The 26,929-nt window shown below is 39.4% G+C and overlaps 1 protein-coding gene across 1 annotated transcript in view; it reads left to right on the top strand.

The window, feature by feature from the left end:
- The window catches only part of NCOR1 (nuclear receptor corepressor 1), a 4,682,182-nt gene that overhangs the window by 3,278,145 nt on the left and 1,377,108 nt on the right, over window positions 1-26,929 (top strand). The window lies entirely within an intron of this gene.

Below are 26,929 nucleotides of genomic sequence, written 5' to 3'. Positions count from 1 at the left end.
GGGATAATGCCCCGAGTATAGCCCTTGGGTGACTGACAGAGTGGTAGGGAGGACTGTGCTGTGGTTGTCTCCTGCAACAATCCCTGGTGGAGATTGGAAGTTGCAGATAGAAGGTGTGGTCCAAAGAGGTGGCAGGGGTGGATGCGGATGAGCTGCTGCTGACTCGGGGCATAATCCACAATGTCTTCATTGCATTCCTGCCCTAATGACGCAATAAGAGCATCATAGTGGAGTTGGTAGGGTATACAAAGAATTCCCTGAAAGATGGTGGAGATCCCAGGATGCTCTTAGGATCCACCTCCAGCCTCAGCAATATCAGAGCAAGTCCAGGGGGTAGTGATTAGCTGTTAGACCCAGCATCATGGATGTGGGTTACTGAGTTGTAGTGCTAGTGAAGATAAGTACAGATGAGCACAAAAAAAAAGCAAGCAACAGTAAAGACATCTTCCATCTTCTCAGTGACTGACATTGAGAGTCTTTGGTTATTATACTGATGATCTTGTACTACTAAAATCTATCACACACTTGTCATCCAGCATATCAAAATGCCTACTGGTAAACAAAGACATAGGTTCATAGGAGGCTACTATGTTACTGGCCCTATGGCCTTTATAAGCCAAGCCATGTTATACCTTTGTTCCTTTATTGACCAAATTGTATGGTCTATATTTGCAGCATAAGTCTACGATCTGCACTGACTGCCCTTACCCAAGAGGGACATAGGTGACTCCCCCAGGATTAATTTACAGACTCCCACCCAATTGTCTTAAGTTATGCTTAAATAGGGTCATTGAGGAGCTCTGTTTTATGTGAGCTGGGAGTTTGCTCCAGAGGACTGGCAATCTCTGGGAGACATATCTGTCTCTCCAGCATGTCCTGTTAATGTAGCAGGCTAGGTTACGATCCCTAGAGTGAGTGAATCTTGTCCTATTTGACTTGTGGATATGTAGCATTTCTATTAGGGCAGGGTCCAAGACTGCTGTGTAGGCCAGGCACAAGTTGCCTCTTAGCAGCTTATAAGATGCAGAGTACAGTGACAGGGCCATAAGTCTGTCTATGTAGGTCATGTGTTGAAGGCCCAAATTTTCTTGTTGAGAAACCTCTGAGGTCTCTCTGCAGGTGTCTGGTGTCTGGGGAGGTACACACAGAAGGGAGTGTTGCAGTCTATTAGTGGCCTGATGAGGGATGAGTGCAGGTGAGTTATAACATCCTAATCTCTGGATGCAAAGCCCTTACTTATAAGATGTGCACTGTAGAAGGCCTTCTTAACACTGTGGACACATGGTGATCAATGTAAAGGTTGCTGTCAATCTGTGTTCCCAAATCTCTCACCACAGGGTTTCAGCTAAGGGGGGTACTGCCATACTGTTAATATTGTAATTTGCAGGGACTTTCCCTTTGCCAAAAGGAATGATAATGCTTTTTTTTGTGTGTTTAGTTTAATTCCATGGCTTTGGCACAAATTATTTGTCTGAGTAAGCCCCTTTTGAAGTACGTCAGCATCATTGGGGGACTCTATTATTGCACCCAGTTAGCAGTCATCAATGAACTTGGTAAGCCACAGGCCATCTATTTTCACCTGGAATTCTGAAATATAGATTCCAAACAGTAGGGGCCCACCACAGATCCTTGTGGTACACCACTGGTAACTGCTCAACTGGTAGAGGTGTAACTGTATGCATTCTGTCAGTGAGCCAGTTGGTTACCCATCTAGTGTTGTATGGGTTAATCCCCAGCTGGGTGAGTTTGTTACAGATGCCCAAATGGGGGATCATGTCAAAAGCCTTGGCTAAGTAAAGAGAGGCTTTATTTACTGTTTTGCCTTCATCCAGGGCTTTGGTGCCATTCTCGAAGGCATCCACCAGTTTAAATAGCATGATCTATGCTTAACAAAGCCAAACTGGGTTGGATCAAGAGTTTGAAGGTCACATATGTCTTTGTTGATAAGGTCTATGATGCTTCTCTCCATGGTCTTGTAGATAAGGCCTGTTAGGCTTATGGGTCTGCAGTTCCTAGGATCAGTTGCTGGACCACTTTGTGCAAGGGAATTACTGTTGCTGTCTTCCACTCTGCTGGGACGCAGCCAGTACTTAGACTGTGGTTGAAGAGAGTGCCAAGTGGTGCTGCTAGGTCATATGTTATCCGGTCACATACACGCTGTGATTTTGATGACTTAACTTGCAGGTGCTACATTCTCTGATGATGACCTTCCACACCACAGGAGGAGCTACAAACAGCACCTGACATACTGTCACCTAATTGTCCAATTATTTGTGGACCATTTCTGAGTCCAAAGTGATGCAATAAGAGGGATTATTCAAACCTATCCATACACAATCAAAATCAAGGTCAATGTGTGGTGTGTATGCACACAATGGTATGGGTAATACTCACCACTTTAGCAAGAGGGATATTCCAGGAAACTGAGTGACACATTAGGCATATCACAGGCATCAACTACTGGAATCCTAAACCAGTTCCAGAACATTATGCTGCAACATGTGGAACAGCATAATGGCTGTTTAGGACACCTGAGAGAAGGGCACCAGCAGTGTGCAGGTCATTTATGACACTGCCCATTTCCCTGAGTTTCTAAGAGTTATACACTGCACTCATATTGGTGTCAAGGATCTACAAGATGCAGACAGTCTGAAATGCATTAATAGGAAGGACTTCCACTCCCTGAGATGCCAGGTGGTCTGTAATGTCCAGGGAATTATTATATGTGTGTGTGTGTGTGTGTGTGTGTGTGTGTGTGTGTGTGTGTGTGTGTGTGTGTGTGTGTGTGTGTGTGTGTGTGTGTGTGTGTGTGTGTGTATCTTAGTGTGTTTGCACATCATCCTGACAGTTCACACAATTCACACATTTTGCACACATCTGACATAGGTTCATAGGTAGGTACTAGGCTATCTGCCCGAAGGCATTTATAAGCCTAGCCAGAATGTGTTGGCTTTCGCCACCCCCTTAGATTAGTTCCCTGTGCCTCTGTCCAGCAGAGCCACTGTATTGATCCCCGGTGTAAACTTTCTGTTTCCCATCCACTCGTCAAGGCTTCTTTTGAAGAGTGTTAGTGAGGACCTCTGCCTAATGTAGATTGGAATCTTGTTCCAAAGCATGGGAAGTCTCTGGGACAGGAATCTATCCCTCCAGCATGTCCTATTTATTGTTGTGGTGCGGTTTAGATCCCTAGACCGTGTAGCTTGAGGGGATAAGGTTTTCTTTAGGTGGAGCATGTCCATCAATTCTGGGTTGGACATGGCCTTGTATGTCAGGCAGAGATCACCTCTGAATAGGTGGTATGCAACCAAGTACAGTTGGAGTTTCTTAAGTCAGGCTGCATAGGGCATCTGTTTGAGGCCAGTGATCCTCTTGGTGAGGTACTTCTGTGGTCTTTTCAGCTGTTGCAGGTGTCTTGTAAGGTACATCCCAAATGGGGCATTGTACTCTATGATGGGTCTGATGAGTGATAAGTAGAGGGGCACAATGACCTCTTTTGATCTGGATGCGAACCCTTTTGTGATTAAGTGGGCCATGTAGAAGGATTTTCTAACCACTTTGGCAATGTTATTTTCAAAGGTGAGATTACTATCTACTTGGATCCACAGATCCCTTACTACATTTTCTGTATTTAGGGGACTACCACCTATGGTAATTTGTGGTACTTTGTTTTTTCCAAAGGGGATGACTATGCACTTTTTGGCATTTAGCTTGAGGCCATGATTTTGACATCAGGTATCCGTCTCAGTGAGACCCTTTTGGAGGATGTCTGTGTCAGCCAGAGAATCAGTTATAGCCCATAGTTTGCAGTCATCTGCAAACGTGGTCAGCCATAGTCCTCCTGTGCTTGCCTGTACATCTTCAAAGTATATGCCGAACAGGAAGGGTCCTAGGACTGAGCCCTGGGGAATGCCACTTGTAACCAGTTTAGAGCCAGACCTAGCCAACTCTCCCCATGTGGGTTCTGTCCATGAGCCAGTTGGCAACCCATCTTTTGACGTAGGGGGTTATGTTCAGACTGGTGAGCTTGCCTATAATACCAGAATGGGGAATGGTGTCGAAGGCCTTTGCAAGGTCTAGGTAGGCTCTGTGTACCATCTTTCCCTCGTCTATAGCCTTGGTAACTGTCTCAAAGAAGTCCACCAGGTTTAGGAGGCATGATCTGCCCTTAAAGCCGAACTGGGTAGGGTCCAGTGTTTGGAGGTTCCTAATGTCTCTGTTAATGAGTTCCATGATGATGCTCTCCATAGCCTTGTAGACCAAGCTAGTTAGGCTTATAGGGTGATAGTTTCCAGGGTCTGTTATGGCTCCAGCTTTGTGAAGTGGAATAACCATTGCTGTGCGCCACTCTATGGGTACATAGCCCATGAAGAGGCTGAGTTTGAACAGTGTGTGAGGGGTTAGTTTGTCTTTGAGCTTGTGTGGGACGCAGCCTAGGACACCGTCCGGTCCCATTGATGCTGTGTTTTTGGCTTTGGAGAGGGCTGTTTTAACCTGAGTGTCTGTGATTTCAGGGGCTCTACATTCTTCTGGTATGGTCATGGTGGTTGCCTTTGGGGGGAGGTTGGAGGGATGTGGATTTCCAAGGTGATTAGTTTGTGGTCGGATCTAACCAGGGAGGAGTTGACTACTGGTGTAGAGCAACTGTCACTCATGTTAGTGATGACCAGGTCAAGGATGTTGCTACCTCTAGTGGGGCTAAGAGCGATCTGATCCAGGGCATTGGGATTAATGAATTACAGGAAATGTTGGGCAAGTGTATTGGTACACAATTAGTTTTCAAAATTAATGGAGGGGTAGTTGAAGTCACCCAGTATGAGAATGTTAGGTTGGACCTTAATATTCTACAGAGTGCTTAGGAACGTGAAGTGTGCGTCTTGGGACATGGTTGGGGACCTATAGCAGGCTATGACTTGAAATGCTGTCTTACCCAGTGTTAGCTGCACCTGTAGTATCTCTGATGCGTTATATTGAACTACTTGTCTGGAGGTGTGCGCATCCTTTATGAATATGGAAACCCCACCACCTTTGGAGCTTCAGTCCAAGTTCTGGGGCCGAAAGGTGTGGAATGAGTTATAGCCTGGTAACGTCCAACCAAATAAATGGTACTGTCTATACAGAACAAACTGCATACACATAGTGAGTAAAGGTCATGTTAGAAAATTAGAATTTTAGGCTGTGGAGGTGTGAAACAGAGGTCTTAATTTGGGCATAGTCCCAGACACAGGCTTGCCTCATAACCGAGAGAAGTTACAGACTATTTTTTTTTTTTTTATACTAGGACTGTGGTTGCAGTAACAGACAAAAAGGCATGCCTGGTCATCTCAAGGAGACGACTGCTCTGTTTCTTATATGTTATACAGCTGTGTATACCTTGGACATATGATTGTAAAGGAATGACTGCATACATAAATAATGGCTACAGTAACATACTCAGTATGTTGGTATCAGGACATACAGTTTAATCCACTGGTACCCTTACCTCCCTGTGTGCACACACGCACGCACGCACACACACACACACACACACACACACACACACACACACACACACACACACACACACACACACACACAGAGTCAGACACCCATGCACACAAATCCAAGCCTCCACAATCAGGCCAACATACACCAGTTCTCACTCATGGAAATACTCACCCACATGCATGCTGTAATACACAGACAAGACACACACACACATCCTCACACTGCTTGGCTATACTTACCTGCATCCATATTAGCCCCCCAAAAGAGAACACCTCTGCTTAGTTATAATTAAAGCAAATGGCTTCCCATAAGTAGAAGATGCACATTACTCCTAACTTGCCTAATCCATAAACTCATACCAAAACTTCCTCATTTTCCACTCAAGTAACTTTCTCAGAGCTACATCCTATAACTTTTGATCACAATCTTCACTCTCCTCAACATTCCAAATCCAAACACTGATCTCAATGCAGACTTTATTAACCAGGAAAACATCTATAGTGAAACATAAGCTCAATGATGTACCCATTTACTTCCAAGACTTGAATAAAGAAATTCTGCTATTTCTTTAGTTTTAAACATTTATAATCACTCAGTGTCATAACAAGATGAAAATATTTACTTGTTAGTTCTGAACATCAGTGTTGCCATGTTTACCATGCCAAATTCAGTTCTTAAATGGTACTTCATTACAGGTATATATACTTTTCTTAAAATGTATAACCTCTGAACTGTATATTTCTTGCAAACCTTTGAACACTAGATGTGCTTGTATACCTTTTCAAAATCACGTTATATATGCAAATACCAGCATTAAAAGTTTAAAACATGCACAGAGGTGTGTGTGTACACATATACATACATACATGCATACATAAATGCATATGCATTCTCAGTACAATTTTTCATTTGTCCAGCTGAAAGGAATCTCCCGATGTGTACTATAATTAAAATAAAATGCACACAGGAAGGCTTCAAAAATGACTACTAACAGCAAACAACAGTTTTCAGAAGGTAAAGTGCTGAATCCAACCATGACAATGAATTGGCAGAGGAGAAAGCATGCACAATACTTCTATATCAAATAACCTAAGTTTAGGCCAGCTCAGTGGCAGAAACTTATTGTTGGGGACACATCATTTTAAAAAATAAGTATGCAGTGGACCGCCTAGAAATCCAGACAATAATCCATGTTTTTCCTGCTGTGAAGCACTCAAAGGAGACTAAGAGAAGACATCATGAAATAGCTTTGACTATACAAACCACATCAGAGACTGCTGCATGTTAGATGAAAATCTGGGAATAGAAAAAGACAAAGTAAAAAGCAGTGAACACCAAGTTCTGTGTGTTTTTATGGTGCAGAGGGTAGACGGAGTGTGCAATATCAAGAATGTCATTGAACTCCTCTCCACAAAAGCCTAAAATAGGGTGTGTGTGTGTGATAAAACTTTATAAGGAAACAAAAGTCGCAGACCTTTTTATGGGAAGCACAGTATATCAGTACTTTTTGATTATGCCACTGTGTGTTCACTGCAGACTGTAGATAATAAGATCTTTTATCAAGCATATTACAGCTTCCTGCCCTATACTATCAAACAGTACAGATCCACTTCTAAACTGCGCACACACATAAATGTACTCAAACACTCACTCAGAACATACATATGCAAACGCATATTCTTATATATGTACAACTGTTCACTTAATCTAACTAAAAGGTTACACAGAATAACTGGATGAGAAATTGCCAGAAAACCTGAAACAAACTGCATGTGAAAGAAAGGCATAATGCACCATAACATGGGGATCAAATATAACAAATGAGAAATAAACCAAGATGTAAAAAAAATCTCACATGCATGCTGAAATAACCAACTGCTCACACTAAGTAATAAAACTGACAGCTATCAAAAAATGTAATCTAGGTTATAACATAATACACTGTTTAAGGCTTACACTGTAATGCAAAATGCACTAAATACATAATTCCAATTTAACTGTTTTTTCACCCGTTATATCCCACATGAGACAACATCAATACTCCATCATCTCACAAATGTAAAATATTCACCTACCTGTAATGTCCAGATGTGTGGGATAAACAAGATCCATGAAAACCATCTTCTGTAAACTGATAAATTCCCCAATGAAAAATAACCTACTGCAAAAGTAACACAATATAGTAATTTGTCACCACAAGACCCAAATCCAAAAGACTCTTTTGACCAAACCTACTGATTCTAACTCATAAATCTATTGTCCAGTCACAAAAGATTAATAATAATAATAAACATAATACTGCACTAACCTTTGCTTCACCCTTTTACTGTCACTGAGTTCCCAAATTAGCTGAAGTCTGAGAAAAATGGCAAACAGGTATATCCAACCAAACCTTCCAACCAACTGAAAAAAAAATATGCAGTACCCCCACCACGTGATGCACTCATTCAATGGCTAAAATAATGATTTTCTGATGACTGATTCAAATAAATAAATGCACTTAGTAAATTAATGCATTTTAAACAGCCCATCAATTAAGCTTATTCAGTCCAATGAAAATCAGGATTAATACAGAACACAGCATGGTTAACACCTCATCAAGCTTAATACAACCATTTTCACCTCTACTGGCATTTATTGTTTAATCCAGCATCCAAGATCAAAAACTTAACACATAGCCTAAGATAATGGCAGCAAACTTAGTGTAATTTACATAAAACTGATTAAGTCAGTCTCCTCTTACCACATACTGTGCTAGGGGATGACTAGAAACTTTATCTATTTCTACAGTTTTAGTCAACCTTTAAGTCAATGGGATAAACTTTAAGAAAATGTGGATTTTGTGTTTAGACTGAAATATACAGACAATACTAATAAGTTTGTATAAGATTTTAAGTGCCCTATCTAGGAGCATGTAACAGGGGTCAAAATACATGGGCAATACAGAAAGCACTATTACTGATGGAATAAAACATAACTCTGATGTGTCCTATATCTCCATGCTTATTTACTGTAATTGAGAAATCACAGAAAGTGGGGAAATATGTACTTCTAGCTTACAGCTTTGACATAAACAACATGCCGTAAATAATGTAGTTCTAATACTGCCTTGCTGCAAATGCCACTTTATTACCCCTGCAATCACAAATGAGTGAAATAGAACACTAACATGATGGACATCTATAAACAGTGGAAAATTCAGTCACAAAATAATAAGTGTTCAAATAATAACCTAAAATCAAATCAAGTAACAAGCAGCAGTGCAACTGGCCAATCCACCATCACCCCATGTGCAGACTGCATCACCCACAACCTTGTTGTTTTAGTATATCCACTCTGAAGTTGTCATTCCGTAACTGTACAGAGCAAACCCTTTTAATTTTACTGTGTGTCAGTCCATATGCTGACAATCTATCACCTCACCATTTCTACCTGTCAACGCAGGCGTTCCCCAAGGCTCAGTCTTGGGCCCCCTCTTGTTCAATATCTTTACAAACAGGCTACACTGTGCTACCAAGCTCTCTACACTTATACGATATGCCAATGATTCTGCCCTTATCACCACTGCCCTCAACATTCCAGAACTCCATGCTCATACACAAGACACTTTCACCTCTGTTGAAACCCGGCTCACCGAAAGCCAACTAATATTAAATCCAAAAAAAAAAGACAAGCTTTCACTTTTCCTACCTAAAAAATGACTCATCTTAAACCCTCCTTCTCTATTACCTCACTTAACAACACTATCATCACACCAGAACCCTTTAATAAATTACTAGGTGTAACTATTGATGACAAACTAAAATTTGACATGCACATCAACCTGTGCATAGAAAAACAAATCAAAAACTGACTTCTGTACCATAATCATAAACTACTCTCTCCCTCCACCAAACCCTCCCTTGCTATGTGTCTTCTTTACCCTGTCTTTTGTATGCAGCCCCAGTCCTTTCAAACCTTCAGTCATCTCCACTCTCTAAATTAGAACAAACTTACAACAAAATAGCTAGATTCGCCTCCAATCTACCATACAAATCCCACCACTGTCTCGCACTTAAGTCTTTGTCATGGCCTGAATTTAAAAAAAAAAAAAACATCTTCTATGACTACACATTACATTACTATAATCTACAATCCCACTTCCTGTCCCAGCCTTTCTAAAATTATAGTACTCTGTAACCACACACATCAGCTTCGCACATCTGACAAACATCTTCTAGACATATGCAAACCTGATAAAAATATAGGCAAATCCCTCTATAAGTTCTCTATCGCTCATTCCTGGAATGCCCTTCCCCTTAATATAAGAAGTATCCCTCATAAGGCCCAATTTAAATACGAGCTTAAAAAACTACTTACTAAACACCTGGTTCTGTCCATGCCAAACTCCTACCCGATACTACTCTGCTCTCTTCCTAAATTCTTCTATCCTACTCTATGCATGTATCATATCCTTTTTTCTACTTAACTGTCTTATTACTTCCTTTAATTCTTACCTACCCCTGTTTTCTTGTACCTACTCATGCACGTGGTGTTTCTAACTGATATCTGTATCTATATTTGTCATATTGAGTTTATTTGATGCTATGTTCCTGCTTTCTGCATCTTGAATAAGAACTGTATAAAAATCATCCCTATTCTTCAATGTAATAACATACAGAAATTATATCATTGTTAACACAACTATTTTGGCATATTTTAATACTTTTGTTATATTGTTACTTGTATTCTGGATTTTTTCTCCTTGGGTTTCCAATGAAAATGGGCCCCTGGCTGAGCTGGACTAACCCGGTTAAAAAATGACAATAAATAAATAAAATAAAATAAATAAATACACTTCTGGCTAAAAGTTCTAACATCTTTACATAAAGATTTAGCCTTCAGTAAGAGCAACTTAAATGTGCATCCTGAACAGATACCAACCCGGTTAACAACAGCAAAACAAACAGCACCAGAAACAGTAGATCAAAATACCTGAACTTTGCCTGTGACATAAATAGAGCATGCTGGAGAGACTGCTATGTATCTCAAAAGGATATCCTTGCTATGGAATAAACTCCCATTTCTGTGAAGCAAAGTTCATCCCCTAACCCTATTCAAAAGAAACCGTGATCATTGGATGGGACACAATAAATGCACACCCCCCCCCCCAGTCTGGCTCACGTGTCTCTGATGGACAGAGGTCAACAGTAAGTAAATGAATCCCAAACTAATGTACCCCCCCCACACACACACACACACACACACACATACATCCCTTAGCTATCTCTTTACTAATGTACTCCATCATATACGCATCCAAGACACTAGAGGATCAAACAGGGTTGGGTTCCATGGCTAGGCTTATAAAGACCCTGGTGGTCGTTAGTCTAGTATAAACCTATGAACCTATTACTTATGCACAAAACTTGGCATAAAAATACACTAAATAAATAATTTATACTTATTTCTTTGTACAACATATACTCCAAGTTCAAGAGTTGACACATAACTAAAGAGAATTTAAATAATCTTTCAAAACATAAAACTGTACACTAACCTGTAGCATCCTTCAGTAGGCTTGTAAGCATGTATCAGAATGTCTTACTGGAGCCATGTTTTTGTGTGAAGCAGACCACTGTTTCAACTGAGCCAGCAGGAAAACCTACCTAGTCTCTTAGCAATAATTACTGTCACATACAGTACCGGGAGTTGAAATCAGAACTCAGGTTTCACAACCTGTCAGGAAAACTAGTTTTAAACTTTTTGTCACTATCCACAAAAGGAAAACACAATAAAAAGTGAAAAAAAATACCTAACTAGTAAGACACAAAAAGTGTCAACAATGACCACATGCACTCAGCTGAGCTAAAGTCCTGCAGAGCAAAGCAAAATGACATGGCATGCCTTTTGCAAAACCAGACTCCCAACCAGTGATGGAAAAAATAGCCAGTTACCACAGTAAATACCACCCCACACACACACAAATAACTGCACATATAGAGTGCAGTGAAACTAGCAACATCTAAAAAATTAAACCTGTAATACAAAACATTACACTATATACACCATACAACATTGAAACAAGTAGACCAAATCCATATTTTCTACTTAAAATTCTCTGGTAATTACACCAAACATGAGATATGCAATCAATAATTCACAGTTTAAATAAGAATTTCCCAAATACAGAAATGTTCTCTTACCTGTAATGTCCAAGTGTGTAGTCTAAACAAGCCCCATTAATTCTTCTAGGAACCATCTCCTAAAAAGCTAACTGCTTCTCCAAGTGACTTGCACAAATCTACACAGTTTAAACAACAGAATATAGTAATTATCTGTAAAACTTACTTGAAAATTAGTCACCTAAAGCAAATCATGACAGTCATCTATAATCCTGCTTCCACAGCCGCAAAAAGTAAAATTCTTAACCAGGTAGCAATTATTAAAAAAAAAAAGTTGCACTCACTTCTTGTCCAACCTTCAATCATGATTGTAAGTTCCAAACTGAGTTGAATTCTGTAGAAAGTGGCACATACCATTTCCTAAAACCACATACACACCACCAAACAATTAAGCTAAGCCTTGTTGCTCCATGGGATGCACCTTGGCAATGCCTGAATTTATTACTTTGTGATGAATGCAGGAATAGATTACACTGGTTGACACATGGTTGCATACAATGAAATGAAGGACATCTTACACAGCTCAGCATTTCAATGAAATGAAAATCACTGTTAAGCCAGAAACCAATTTAGTTAGTACTTCATCAAATTGAATAGAGCCATTTTCACCTCTGATGGCACCCATTGTTTAATCCAGTATGTCCAATATCAAAAACACTTAACATATAGCCAAGGATAACTGCATCAGTTTTTAGAAGATTTAACATACAAACCAATTAACTCAGGCTTCATTTACCATAAACTGAGAATTATGGAACTAGTTTTATACATTTAGTCAAACTTTTAGTTACTGTACAATCTTTAAGAAACTGTGGATTTTTAATGGAGATTGATATCTGCAGAAAATGATAATCAAGCTATATATATATATATATATATATATATATATATATATATATATATATATATATATATATATATATACAGTTTTAAGTGACCTATTTATGGGCCTGTAACAAACTTGGATCAGCTATGAAAAAATAATTTCAGTGGAAATCTGGGAACCATAAATAGCTGTCAAATAGGAGAGTTTTAGAAACTGAGGTTGGCATAAGATGAAACACATTAATTTTAATGATGCACTTACTCTGGAAAAAAAAAACTCTGTACGAGTTGGGTTAACCTTATAGTAACTGGCATCTCAAGATGGTCTGAAACACAAAAAAAATGCATTAAAGTATTTTGACTGCCATAGCTGATTGCTTTCTAGTGGCCATGTAAAAAATGTTATGGTCTTGCAATGCACTCACCAGTGCCATAATGTTTATAAAAATACCATGCATACACCTTTTGTCGAAGTCTTCTACACACACATAGTAAAATATCTCAACCTTTTGTGCAGACAGGACAGCATGTACTCCTCTTCCTTCCACTCCCACATACTGCAAGTCCATGCAGGTCACCCAAGAGGTCCCAGGAAAGCAGGCCTAACTAATTCTGCTTCCATACAGGGATGTGACATAGTCATGTCATAGGTTAATCGGAGTTGTAAGTCATAATGATTGGTACCGTCCATTACTAGTTCTGCACAAAGATGGGCCTTCAGTATAGATTTCTGACATGGCTAAAGAATGCCTTATGATTATCCTTAGCTAGGGATGCTAGTGTAGCTTAGTAATTGGCTGTAGAGGACTTTACAAGATATCTAATTTACTTGTTCAAGCTGTGGAGAGTGTCCTCCCTCTGCTGAGTCAATTCCCTGTTATTCTTAGACATTAGTTTCTTCCGCGTGTTGTATAACCTATTTATGCTTGATGTGCACCAGGAGGGTGGCTTTTTTTTTTTTTTTTTTTGTGAGGACCTCATTTTGATCTGTTTGGGCACAGCAGGGTCTATATATTTGTAGAGGTGTTTGTACAGGGCATTTGTGCACACTTCTGTATAGGAGTCATTGTTGACAGTGGTAGCAGGGGGTTTGAATCTATTTATGCCATCGCTTAGGAGACTATAGCTTGCTTTGGAGAAAATGTTCATCCTTTTTGCTGCTGGGGGGTCTGGTATGATCATTACTTCGAACTACACTGAGTTATGATTAGACCTTACCAGAGAGGGCAACATACAGGGGGTAGTGCAGAGACCTCCTGTGTTGGTGAGTACTAAGTCTAGCACATTCGAGCCCCTTGTGGGGGTACAGGCTATCTGTTCCAGAGTATTTGTATTAACAAATTCCAGGAATCAGGCGAGCATGTTTGTGCTCATACATGACTCCCAGTTATTAGAAGAATAGTTGAAATCACACATGACCAAGGTGTTTGGCTGTACAGTGAGTGACTCAAGTAGGTCCAGGTAGTGTTTTTTCTGATTCAGGGTGGGGGGGGTCTACAGCTAACAGTGATACGTAAGGGGGTTTTACCTACAGTTAGTTGGACTTGGAGTAGCTGTAGGGAGTTGTACTGTTTGACCATTCATGAGGTGTATCTGTCCTTAATGAAGATGGATACACCTCTGCCTTTGGTTCTTTCATGCTCATTTTGAGTGCTGAACATGTGGTAGGCATTGTAGCTTTGCATGGCTGGGGTGCTGTCTGTGGCCTTGAACCATGTCTCTGCAACTGCACAGACATTGGCATCTACCAAAGTAAGGAGTGCTTCCAGTAAGTGCATTTTTCAATTTAGACTCCTAGCATTAAGCAGCATAACCTTGAGTTTGTCTCTAGTGGATTTTTTTATGTAGCAAATTTTGTTGTTATGACATTGCTTAAAATGGCACTATTGGGGAGGCAAGTACCTTTGCCAGTAACCAAAAGCCAACAAGCGACAGGTGAAGACCTTCTTTGGCAAGGCAGCATGGTCTGTTGACCATACCTTCCCAGACTGACAGATACTGGATCCCCCCTGGATTGACACCAGAAGCTAAGCCAATTGTTGAAGTCAATCATTTTTTTGTTTACATTGAGGCATCATCCTGGGTGAAGGTAGAATGCTGTTTAGGGCTAGGGACATAACTGCCTTGCCACATAATCTGAGAGCTCAGTCATCTCTCTCTTCATATAGTCCATTGGGGTACATATCAAGTCATTCACTCCAACATGGACTATGACAGAGTCATAATGGTACTTGTTGAGAGACTTCAGTGAGTGTGTGATCTGATGGATACTGGCACCTGACAGACAGCTGGCCATGACCTTCTTGCCCAGCCAGGTGAGGGGAAGATCTGTGTGTCTTTCTATGGAGTCACCTATGACCAAGACCATCTAGAGACACACACACACACACACACACACACACACACACACACACACACACACACACACACACACACACACACATTGATAGATAAATACATACAAACACACATGTGCATCAAGGGCTACTGGCTGGACCAGTTTGCAGATGCTTACAAAATAGGCACATTCATAGAATCCTCCCAAAACACAAATACCCTCCAAAGAGGCTTGATACAGACCAGTTACTGATGTCACAGCCATGGTCTAAACCCAGTGCTGAGAAATACATAATAGTATCCTTTGGAAAGATGGCTACCCTTGCAGACTACCATATTAATAATACACCCCTAAGAGTAAACCCAATGGTGAAAATTTGAGGCTGCATATAGACAGTAGCCTGGCCTTTGACCATGATGTATCTACACTAGTAAGGAAATCATTCTATATTGCACAACTTTTAAGCAAGGGTATGGTATCTGGGTCCAATGATGCAATTGTTATGCTATACTGAGACCTCATTATACCAGTCATTGAATATGACATGTCCTTTGGCATGTACCTGACCAAGCATATGCAACAACTGAAGCATCAACATGGGTTCCTCACAGAAAGAGGAAGAATACAGGGCATGAATAACATGTCTTATGTGAACCACCTCAGAGCCCTAGCCTGTACTCAGTCTTCTACAGACTGCTGAGAGGCAATCTATTCCTGGCCTACAAAACATCCACTGATCTTGCTTTGATGAACTGGTTGCACATCCACAAAACAAATACTATCAGAATTACCTAATATAGGGACCCAAACCTCATCTGCAGCATAAGTAGGACATGTTAGAGAGACAGGTATGTGTTTCACAGACTAACTCTTCTCTGGAACAGGCTTTCCATCCACGCGAAGCAGATCTCTTCCCTTATCCAATCAAGTATGACTTGGACCATTGCATGGGGAATCAGACATTTATCCCTGATCTAACACGTATGCTTCTAATAGACAGAGGCAGCCTGTAAATGCTTTACAACTCATGCTCAAGCTTACATATACCCTTAAATGGGTCTATAATAGTTCATTGAACTGTATCTTCATAGAATCATTGTTGATCCAACATAATACAGCAAATGCTAACTTAATCGAACATTCACCTCAACACATTTTTTCTATGGGGAAACTAACTAGTGGACCAACATAGCGACCATCACCCAAACTGCATTATTTAAAACCTGCCCCCACTCCCTAACTAAATATACCAACCTTAAGCAGGGCTGATGCTAGCATTTTGGGGGCCCCCAGCAAGTTTCAAGTTGGGGCCCTACCCAGGAGAATATAAAGTCTGACCATGTTGCCATCATGCCCCTTCCCTGTTAAGCTTATCCAGCACTGTTTAGCCATCACTGTATAGTGTTACTACATTCAGACCATTAAAAAGACTTGGAAGTGCCAAAGTACACACACTGACTGGCATTTAGTACCAATGCTGCATTATGACAAGCCCCTGTAGCACAGCAAGGCAGCCACTCAGAAGTACACTCACACATTGACTGAAATTTAGTAGCAAAGTTGTTACATTACAACAAGCCTCTGTACCGCATCAAGGTAGATAGTCCCACATAGGTACACTAAGGCACCCACACTAACTCCCACACACAGCACAGAGACACAGAAGACAAAGACAGCACTACAGCAAAACTGAATGAAGACAGCCACACAGACCCTCATACAGGACAAGACAGAGAGCTACACAGATTCTCACACACAGGTCATAGACACCCACATATGATGAAGACAGCACTACAGCATGACTGAACATCAGCACACGCACAGACTCCCAAATACAGGACAGACACCTACACAATACAAAGCATTACTGCAAGACTGAAGAGACATCCACACAGACTCCCTCACACAGTGCAGAGACACACAAGACAGACAGCTATACAGACTGTTGCACATAGGACATAGACACCCTCACACGAAGACAGCACTACAGCAAGGCACAGTAAAGTATTCATGTTAGTCAGCCCTGCATGAATGAGCATGGATATGCTTGTAGGTAAAGTTAAACTGTTCAGTCAAATCTCCAATTGACTGAAACAGTTTTTTGCTATGTAGGACATGTTTCAGGTGTTTGCATGTCCTCTTGGTTCCCTAAAACCTTATCCACAAGCTTTTAATAGTTGTATGTACAATACAACAGTGTTAATCTACTTAAGCCCCTTGTAAATTGTACCAGTACCAGCTGCAGCACATCACTGATACCTTCCCCCCGCAATTCTATTTTTTTTCATTTTGTTTTATCTAGTAATGTATGGCCCCTCCTCGTAACGGCATCCTAATTCAATAGCCTCAGGTTCCAGTGCAGTTTTCTAAAGTTATACCCAGAGAACAGTAGCTAGACAATTCAATTTGGTTAGCAGAGCTAAAGTGTTGTCTAACTTGGTGCTACTTTAAAAATATTAATCAACATTATTGATACCAAAACAAAAACTATTAGGGAAACCTTATTGATAGAATTGTAATGGTCTATCTTCCACACTAAGGTTCAGTATCACTTTTAAAACAAAGACAAAGCTTGGGAGACATGGATTCACAATAAAACATTGACAAATCTACAAAATTACATAGAATTAAGGAATAAAGCCAAAAAACAAATTAAGCTCGATAAAAAAAAAACAATACACTAACACCCAAAACACAAAAATAACCCACAAAAATTCTGGTGTGCCATCTTAAAATTCTATAACCAGGCAAATTGGTCCCCCTTACCCAACAACCAGACAGTATTGCCACACAGTTTAATAAATACTTTACTAAATCTATCCTAGCCCTCACAAATAAGAGCTACTCCTCACTTCCTCGAAACCTCTCACTCACAGCACAGAATAACAACATCTCTCTGCAACCATTACCAACAAATACTATGAAAAAAAAATTCCTAAATAAACACAAACCCACTACACCTGTAGCTGATAATTTACTAGCTGGATTTGTTAAAATTATAGCCAATGACATTTCATTCTCAGTCTCTATACTAATCAAGCAATCCATATCAAAATGCCACATACCCACCTTCTGGAAAATATCTCATAATACCACTACATAAAGAAAGGAATTCTATAGGACTATCATACTATTGCCCTGTTGCCATTCTATCCTTTTTACCAAATATCCTAGAAAAATGCATTAATTCACAAATCCTACATTATCTCTTAGACAACAAACTTCTGGCAACCACTGAGCATGGTTTTCACCCTTCTCATAGAACTACAACAGCCATTCTCAGCTTCACCAATACCATTAGCTATCACCATAACAAAGGGAAACTCATTTCTTCTACCTTTCTAGAGCTCCCTAAGGCTTTTGATGCAGTTTCTCACAATAAACTTGTATCTGCATTTTCCAATCTTAATCTGAGTTACTCCACTATTACACAGTTCCAAGACTATTTATCAGGTCATACTCGGGCAGTAAAATAGCAAAACATCCTATCTCCACTTCTGCTTGTTACTTTAGGACTTCCTCAAGGCTCTATAACTTGCACCACTTCTTTTTAACAACTTTACCAGCAACCTTCATACTGCAGCTCACATTCCACATTAGTCCAATATGCAGATGATTCACCCCTAATCAGTTCTGCCTCATCATTCCAACAAATTCAAAAAATAACACAAGAGTCCTTTACTGCAGTTGAAAACTGGCTAGCCAATTCTCATCCCATTCTTAACCCAGACAAAACTAAACTGATGTTTCACCCCACCAAAGCCATTACTCCCACCACTCCTTTCACAATTACTTCTAAAAGGCAATACCTACATTATTCCTGTAACCCAAACTAAACTTCTAGGGATCATCACTGATCAAAACATGAAATTTGATATGGACATTCCCCAAACAATAAAGTGCATAAAAATGTAAAGCTAAAACAGAAGAAGGATCCAGACCATGGCAAATAAAATCATATATTTAGTGAAAAAAGTCACAGGGTAAGCGCTTTCGCAGCTGCAAGCTGCTTCATCAGACAAGCTGTGAAAGCGCTTACCCTGTGTCGTTTTTCATTAAATATATGATTTTATTTGCTGTGGTCTGGATCCTTCTTCTGTTTTTGCTTTACATTTTGACTACTTTGAAGGATCCGTTTACCTGCTTCATGTTTTCTTTTTGGATTAAAGTGCATAAAAAATTTGGAACTCTACACAGGTGCAATAAATACCTCATCAACAATACTAAAACAATTATTGATAGAACCCACCCAGTCTTCACACTTTGCTATGCATCCCCCCATTTCACTAACCTTAACAAATCTGACTTAACTAAACTAAATTGCTGTTGCAACAAAACAGCAAAATTTCACAACCAGTCTCACCTATCGATCTCATCACTGCCAGGCCCTTAAACAACTACCCTGGTTAGAACTACCAAATCTGCTTACCCTCAACCAACTGACAATGGCCCATCAAATAATTCAAACTGAAAAAACACCAGTCCTTCAAGACATATTAATCCAGTAATCAAACAAATGCATTGTAAGATTCAGTAATAAATTACTAATCAACATAACCAGAGGTAAAAACAGTGCTGCCAACTTCATTGCTAAAATGTGGAACAATTTGCCCCTTAACATTAGAACCACAGCCAACAAAATAACCTTTAAAAACCTTCTCAAAACACACTTAACAATTTCATGGATTTCTCTGTGTTCCATCCCAAACTAAACAACCCACTTTTAATTTCCCCTACCCACTACCAATATTTTATCTTATTTTTATTTTCCTACCTTCTCTAACAAGTTCCTCACTCTCTCTAATATGGGAAACTTATTTGTTATTCTTTATGCATGACAAGTTATCTGTTGTAATATTGCTTGTAAAAATATATTGTTTTATTATATTTCTTGTAATGTTTTAAAACTGCAGTGGAGCTTTTCTCCCCGGGCCTCTGCTCCACTAAAATGGACCTGTTCAGCCCAGTCGGACTTTCCCAGTAAACAAATGTTAAATAAATAAAATTATTTGTTGTGGCAAATTAGTGAGTACTGAATTCAGTAAATAATGACAGTCATTTGAGTTTCAGATATCATATCCTTCAGAAAATGCATGGTAACACAAGTCCGTTTATTCCAGCAACTTTCTATGCTTATAACAACAATATTTAAAATGTGTCCCTATTTTTGAGGCTTTGTCAAGATTTTTTGCACTAAGAGGTTGAGAACTGTGGAGGTAACTTTGGAGCTTTTCTCCCAGGGCCTCCTCTGAAAATGGGTTCTCACACAGTCAGACTATCCTGGTAAATAAAATAAAATGAAATAAAAAAAAAAATACAACTTACTTCCCTGGCTGTCTAGCTGTTGCCAGTCAGGTCCCTTGCTTTACTGAAATGGACCTGATTGAGTGCAGCTTACAGGCAACAGTTTAAAAAAAAAAGCAGACTCAAGTGGTGACATTACAAACCGTGCAGTCATCTAGGAGGTGCTGAACAAGGCACGGAGGAGGTAGAGAAACCCACAACTGCTTTGTGTAGGTGTCTTCGTATGCGGGGAGATAACTGGGGACTCTCCAGGTTCAGTGGGTGCCTAACACTGGCTATGAAACCATGGCCAACAAAATAACCTTTAAAAACCTTCTCAAAACACACTTAGCAAGTTCATGGATTTGTGCATGTTCCAACCCAAACTAAATAATCCACTTTTACTTCCCCCTGCCCACTACCAGTATTTTATCTTATTTTTATTCTTTCTACATCTTCTATCTATTCTTCCTGCCTCCTCTAATAAATTCCTCACTCTCTCTAATATGACAAACTTCTTTATTATTCTTTTTGCATGACCTCTTATCTGTTGTAATATTGGTTGTTAATTTTTTTTCTTCTTACATTTCTTGTAATGTTTTAAAACTGTAGTGGAGCTTTTCTCCCCAGACCTCTGCTCTGCTGAAAATGGACCTGGTCAGCCCAGTCAGACTTTCCTGGCAAACAAATATCAAATAACTAAAATAAATTGTTGGGGGAAATCAGTGAGGACTAAATTCACTAAATAATGACTTGATAATATTAATTTGAGTTTCAGACGTCATATTCTTCAGAGAATGCATGGTAACACAAGACCGTTTATTCTAGCAACTTTCTAAGGTTATTAAAAAATATTTAAAATGTGTCCATATCTTTGAGGCTTTGTCAGGACTTTTTCTGCTAAGAGGTTGAGAGCTACATAGGTAACTCTGAAGCTTTTCTCCTCAGGCCTCTGCTGAAAACAGATTATCCTGGTAAATAAAAGTAAATAAAATACATTTAAATGAAAAAAAAAATAGGACTTACTTCCCTGGCTGTCTGTCTGCTGCAACCAATCTGGTCCCGTGTTTTACTGAAATGGACCTGACTGAGTGCGGCTTACAGGCAAAAGTTAAAAAAAAAAAAAAAGTGGACTCATGCGGTGACGTTACACAGCTGTGTGAACGTCTAGGAGGTACTCAACAAGGCAAGCATAGTAATCACCTAAAAAAGCATGTAGTATGTATTTGTCTTGCAAATCCAGAACTATAACACCAAACAGTTGTGACAGTCTTTATCCACAGTCCCCCACACCCGCTACATGCTCAAAGCATCTGGTTTAAACTCACCATGATAAAAAGTAGTAATAATTATTACACTAAGGTATTTTTGGTTCGTCAAAACACTAATCATAACTTTTATTCCAGCTTGATTCGCCTGCATGCTCACTAGTCATTCAAAGTTAGAACTGCAAGCAGCAAACAGCAAGGCTAATAATTTTATCTACAGTCAGCCTTCATACCCATTGCCTATCTACAGCATCTGGTTTGACCGTGCTGGGATAAAAAAATAGTGAAAAAATGGTTACTGCAATGTATTTTTCCACTAATTCAAACAGGAGACATAACATGTATTCCTCCTTTATTCAAATGATCATTAGTCTGGCAAACTAATTGCTAAGTCAGAATTATTGAATTACAACAGATATCAGCAGGGCCAATCATTTCATCCACAAATGACCTCCATATCCACTGCATAATTAAAGTACCTGGTTTGACCCTGCCAAAACTAAAACATAATATAATTATGGTTACAGTAATGTGTATTTGTTACACAGACAGAGTAGAGACAGCCATACCTCTCATGTTCTTAGCTGAAGAAATCTGGCCAAAGCCTAAATTAATGGGAGGACAAAGGCCCAATAACAGGGACATATTTTAAATATCGCTCTTATAAACTTAGAAAGTTGCTAGAATAACTGGTTTTATGTTAGCACACATTTTCTGAATGATATAAAGTCTGAAACTTGTATGCGGGTCATTGTTTAGTGACTTTAGTCCTCAGTGATTTGCCAGAATCTGCAGAAATATGAAAAGTTGAGAGATATGGTGTGTGTGTTTACAGAACCTCCAAAAGCATGGACTAGGCTGTGAATGATACCTGACAGGCATACAACAGTGATGGCAGCAATGCTGCCTGTTCATCACTGGCCAAAGTGTTTATTTATTTTAGCACATAAAAAATGAGAGAGTTAATATTTAATAGACAGTGGTCTCGCATTCTTTACTCTTATTTGTAGAATGTAACATGATAGAACACTATTGCAGAATAGATTGGCATGGAAATGACACCTTGCTGCCCTTATCTCTCAAATGAACCCGAGTTTGGCTAAAAAAAAACTTCTTCTGTCCCTCCTAATTCCTCCTAAAACTGATGATTTTGGAACAACATACATGGATAATATTTAATAATTAGAGTTACAGTCTTTTACTTCTGGAAATGCATGCTAATTCACATTCTCAACACTTTTTGTCAATTTCTCAACCTACAAGTGCTGTTTTAAAGTGCCCCTTATTTTCCCTGATCATTTTTGGATTTGTTCCTGAGCTTGTAGATCAGATGAAAACTATGGCATTGCTATGTAGCCCAACAGCATTGAAAAAAGAATAATGCATGGAAAAAAATTAAACCTGCAGAACTTTGACTGCAGCATGTATTATAAACACCCTCCCCCCAAAAGAAAAGAAAATACTGTTGGAGTTAGTGCACAAATCAAGAGCTCTTGTTAAAAGCAGTTATTACATTTAGAAACAGCAGTTGTAACTATTATTAGGAAAAACTGTGCAACCCGGACTGAAAAATTAGCTATTTTATACTAACCGCAATCGCGCACTGAATACGCATTTAAATACCGGCATTTACAAACAGGCATTTCTTTGTAAATGCCAATATGCACTGCAAATGTTTTACTGCTCAGTAAATTTTAAATCACGAATGCACTATGAACTAAAATAAATAAGTAAATAACAAAAAGTAAACATAGATAAAAAAGTGTTGAAACTGTACTGCAATGTCACTTCAATTATTTGCAGGTGTTATTACCAAAAACGAACAAATACATTTACTGCAGTAGCACAAATCATTTAAATTACGCACAAAATTAATGTAAAGTGCACCTTATGACATAGAACTCGGTCTGAGGCATTGATCAGAAGCTTTACATACTGCAGTGTCCCCATTAACGTTTCATATTGTTTCAAAGAAAATGTTTGTTCATGGAAACCGCTCGTTCTAAAATAATTAGAATACTCTTTAAAATTTGTCCAGGATCTTGGGTCCTTTGACCTTAGCTTGACTCTTGCAAAGAAATTAAGAGGTATGGCAAGGAAGTGATCAAAAGAAGATGGCTACAGTGTAACTATATTGCCATATTTAGGCATTCAAGTTTTTTTTTTATTTCAAAACTGTGATTTTGTTTTGTAAAGCTCGAAGCTTCATAGATAGAGATCAGTGCCTTTGGGAACCAAAGTAGTGTTGTTTCCGATTTCCACTAGGAATGAAAACAAGGTTGGAAATGTGAAACAGGGTCAGATTTAGAGAACCGTAGACAGGGAAGGGGGTGTGTATAGTGACATCACACTGTGGGTGGTACTACCTGTCAAAACTGAGAGCGGGACGCTCAAGAAGCTAAAAAAGTGAATTTATACAAAATGAAACAGAAACATGCAGGCAAAGTACGATAGGAAAGATATATATAACTTAAGCTATGCACTGGTATGAAAAAAATAAAAAGTGTTCTGAAGGCTGCATCTTTGACACACTCCCTTTAAACTCTGTACCAGAAACCTGCCCCTATCCCTTAAGCTCTGTACCGGGAATCTCTTTGATAACAGATTGTTTTCAGACTCATGGATGTTAAAAGTGGTTTAGGAGGAATACAGTTGACTATGTCCTTTCAGGGGAGATCCTCCCCACCCTACAAACCAGAGTTTTTCCTTCAGGTTCTTTGGCACATACTCACCTCACCCTAGGAGTCATAGAATCTGTGCCATTAAATCAAAGTGGAAAGTACTTCTATTCCACAATGTTTCTAGTACCAAAGAACAGTCTTCTTGGACAATACCCATCAGCTGTTCAGATTTTTGCAGAATGTCCAGATTTTTGCCTCGTATTTTTCATCTGTTCCTCATAAAATTTGTGGTTTTCTGGCAAATCACTGGGATGAGGAATGAAGTCACCAGATAATGACATACATTTGAGTGTCAGACTTCAAATCCTTCAGAAAATGTATAACACAAACCCTGTTACTTCAGCAATTTTCTAAGTTTTTTATAAGAGCAATGTTTAAAATCTATCCCTATTTTTGGGCCTTTGTCCTCCCATTTTGTAAGGCTTTGTCCAGATTTCTTGCATTAAGAGGTTGGGAGGAGCAAAAGACTTTTTTTTTTACACTGGGAAGGTGGGTTTGAAGGTGGGTTTTTTATAAGAAATCTCATATCTGTCTCAGACTTTGGGCAGAGAATATCTTAAGATCCTGGGGTTCATGACTTTTATGATTCTCATGATTCCTGTCTCCAGGTTACATTAGAAAGATTCACTGGTTTCTAGAAAACACATGGACCAAACGTGCATCCTATGGAATTTTAGATTTGGCTTTGTCAAAAAGGAACTGCAGTGTTGGAGACTACATATAGAAGCAAATCCAGGTCTCCCCTTTTCTCTTCTACCTCTAAGCCAATATGTAACTGCAGATGCCTCAGGTTTTGCTAGGAGGGGCATTTTCTCTGGAGGGAAAGATACAAGGCCAGTGAACTCGAGACAAACTAAAGCACAACATTATTAAATAGTTGACTGTGAATTTAAAATCTCTATTGTTCCCCGGATTTCTTTAGATAATTACAGACAACACCATAGTGATGTGGTATATAAACAAGGAAGGGGTCACTAGGCTGTACCCTCTGTTTAGGCTGGTTGTGATGGCTTGGGACGTAGCTCTTCAGCACTCATGTTACATTGCATTAGAGCAAAGCATAGTGGGCGATAAAGCTGATCAGAACCAGGATAGATCCTCATGAATAGAAATTGAAAGGGGGGGGTCTTTAGAAATTTGTGGGAACACCAAGTAGATCTTAATTGCCTCCCTTCGAAAGGCAACTGGATAAATTATTCTCCTTGACTTCTTGCAAACAAGCCTGGAAAACAAAATGCTTTTTCTTTCCTGTGGTTGAGAATGTTCCTTCATGCCTTTCCTCTGATATTGAGGGTAATTTATAATATTTAGGGCAACTCCCTAAATATCATTGTGGTAGCCCCCTTTTGGCTTGGTTCTCCCTTCTTATGGAATTGGCCAAGGGCATTGTCACAAACCTCCTTACAAACTGGACTTACACAAACAAGATGGAGGGAGTTTGATAAACTCCCAATCTCAAAAGTCAAGTAACTGCTTGGATGATTCAATTTTGATTCCTTTTAGGTATCTCTTTCTTGAGGATGTGCAGCAGGTATTAAAGGCAGCAAGAAAAACTGCTATTAGGAATTATTATATTGGCAATGGAAAAAAATTGTATGTGGTACCTAGCCAATAACCAAGGTCCCATCACTGATTATATATACCACTGGTGCTTAAATATTTGTGAGAGTTATCATTTGGTCTCTGTTATTCCTCTCTGAAAGTACATCTTACAGCCTGTCTGCCCAAGGATCCTCCACCTCTATTTTTATTGAAACAGTTTCTGAAGAGAGTTTTGCACCTAAGATGACTTTATAAATATGTTGCTGCTCCTTAGGATCTTAACCTTGTGCTGGAAAAATGAACCATGTCTCCATTTGAACCTTATCAAACAGACTTTAGGTCCATTACATGGAAAACTGTTGTATCCACTGCTGTGCAAGCAAAGAATTTGAGTTGCAAGCTGTCATGGTGAGTGAACCCTTTGGGGTCTTCCATAGAAATAGGGTCATATTAAGAACAAATCCCTCATTTGTGCCAAAAAATAGGGTCACTTTAAGAATAAATCCTTCATTTGTGCCAAAAGTTTTTTCAGAGTTTACTTTGAATTAAGCTGTAAATCTCCCAAGTGTTTTCTCCAGATCCTCAGAGTCAGGGAGAGAGGAATCTACATACTCTGGATGTGCATAGGCAGTTTACTTGCTCTCCTGACAGAACAGCATCCTTTCGAAAAGCAGATCAGCTATTTATTTCTTATGTTACAACAAAGAAGATAGCCCATGTCAAATCGGACTATATCCAGTTGGTTGTTCTCATCTACTGCCTTTTTTGGTCCCACCATGGTAAACCAGTTCCAGGCAGTATAAAAGTTTGTTCTACTAGAACCTTGGCTTCTTTGATGGCATATTGGAAAGGGGGTGGACTCAAAGTATTCTAGAGGTGGTTACATGGTCCTCTCTACATACCTTTACAAGACATTACAAGCTGGATTCTTTTCATAGGTCCAGGACAGTCTTTGCTAGGACCCTTCTCCAGAGATTTCCTTAATCTGTATCCTTCCTCTTCTCCTGTTAGATGGGCTGTCTTAATCAACTCATATAGCCTGAAGGCTACTGCATCAGTGAGAATGATGAACATAATATAATTGTGCAAGTTACACTTAACCATAACAGTAGATGTTTGAATTTTTCACTGCAGTAGCCACACCCACCACCACCATCCCACTGATTCTTTATATAATTAGTGTTTGGGATAGAAATATTATTTCTTATCTTTGTTAGAGATTCAGGATGAATACCCCCATCCTTTACTGTTGTGCAAGAAAGTCCTGAGCAAAGCTTCAGTTTGACTGCTTATTTCCTTCCACGTGGTTTGACCAATCAGTAGTCAGAATGAAGGTGTGAGAGG

The sequence above is a fragment of the Protopterus annectens genome, chromosome 13.part0, assembly GCF_019279795.1.
Source record: "Protopterus annectens isolate FY-2018-M chromosome 13.part0, PAN1.0, whole genome shotgun sequence".
NCBI classification, from domain to species: domain Eukaryota; kingdom Metazoa; phylum Chordata; order Ceratodontiformes; family Protopteridae; genus Protopterus; species Protopterus annectens.
The sequence above is the reverse complement of the archived record's forward strand: the minus strand, read 5'-3'. Positions and strand labels throughout refer to the sequence as shown.